At 37.9% G+C, this 1,508-nt stretch overlaps 1 long non-coding RNA gene across 1 annotated transcript; it reads left to right on the plus strand.

Moving 5' to 3' along the window:
* The first annotated feature begins 534 nt into the window (after window positions 1-534).
* Window positions 535-1,216, plus strand: LOC121220923 (uncharacterized). Its single transcript, XR_005918195.1, has 2 exons — window positions 535-655; window positions 983-1,216. It is a non-coding gene; the product is annotated as an uncharacterized lncRNA (long non-coding RNA).
* The last annotated feature ends 292 nt before the right edge of the window (window positions 1,217-1,508 follow it).

Raw genomic sequence — 1,508 nt, forward strand, 5'->3', positions numbered from 1 at the left:
TTAAAGAACCGAAATGGAATGTGCGTATTTCATAGGGACCAAATAGGCAATATTCCTTATTCCTCAAAACGCATTGCAACAGTATGGGCCAGAACGAAACAACGTTGAAAACGTGGAGCGAATTTTGAAAAAAATAAATAAAATAAAAGAGCACCGATTTGAAATTTGTTTGAAATTAAAGGGACTAATGCAACAATTAAGCGCACCAATCTAGGAAGCCTGGTCAGATAATTGAAAACAACGTCGTTTTGGACGTATGTCTCCTCAACTGATGAGTGGATGAGATTGAAAACAAAATAAACCTATATGGCCAAAATTAAACGAACTGAAAGGGATTAGATCAAAACAAATTGAGAAAACAGGAGGACTCAGTGCGCAAATAAACCATCAGTATAAAACACGTGGATCCTCCTTCTTGAATCGGGTCGGGTCATCGGGTCTACGCTTTAAACGGTGCCATTTTTGAAAACGTTTAAAACAAAAAAGAACCTAAATCTAAAGGTTTTCATCTAAAATTCCAAAGGGAAGGGAGAGCGCTGTTTCCCGTTTCCCGTTTCCCATCCTTTGTCACTACTCCGTATGATGACTATTCGGCCAATCTCCGAACCTTTGCCCAGTTCCGATTACAACGGAGTGACCGAGGATCCAGTTACCGGTAATTTCTTTGCTTTCTACTATCTTATTATTGTATTGAATAAGGAACAAAAATGAGCGAGAAACAGAAAAAGAAGAAAGGAAAAACAAAATCTATTCACCTTTTTTTTATTTCTTTGAATATTTTTTTTCTTTTTGTATTCGATCTCTGTAAAAAAGGAAGAAGATCCGTTTACAGTGTTTGCACTGGCCCTTTATAGCCAAAATTACAAAAATAAATAAATAATAAAAATCGATCTGTTATTTCTTTTTCCGTTTTTCCTTTTCTGCTTTTGTTGGCCTATTGTTGTTGCTTTGTTGCTGCGTTGTCCATTTTTGTTTGTTGCAGGTACGGCCGTACGGAGGGTGGACGTGGCGCAGCGTATGAGGCGTGGTACGGTTACTGCGGCGCTGGGAGCCGAAAGTTGCTAGGGTTCCTTGCTCCTGTTTTGCGTTTTGGGCTCAGTGGGCTAAAGGTTTTTTTTTAGGCTAGTGGGTTAATAGGTTTGGTGGGTGTTTTCGTTAAAACGGGTTGGGTTGTAATTTTGGGCTAGCTGAAATTTGTAAATGGACTGCTATTTCATTGGACTCTTTTTTTTTTAAATTTGATTAATTTTATTGTGTGGGCACGGGTCAAAATTGGGCATTACACCAATCACACATCCAAAATATACCTAAATGGTCAAACTCATATGTGAAACATTATGCCTAACTTATCATGCTTGCCACACCTCAAATTCAACCATTCGGTACCCATAATACCAATACACAAACAGGGCATTAACCAAGAAACTATACATCACATACCATAAGGTCATTTATACATATTTACATAACCAAACACATACCATATTGAAGCCAAAATAAATGGCCAA

The sequence above is a fragment of the Gossypium hirsutum genome, chromosome D09, assembly GCF_007990345.1.
Source record: "Gossypium hirsutum isolate 1008001.06 chromosome D09, Gossypium_hirsutum_v2.1, whole genome shotgun sequence".
Classification (NCBI taxonomy): Eukaryota; Viridiplantae; Streptophyta; class Magnoliopsida; order Malvales; family Malvaceae; genus Gossypium; species Gossypium hirsutum.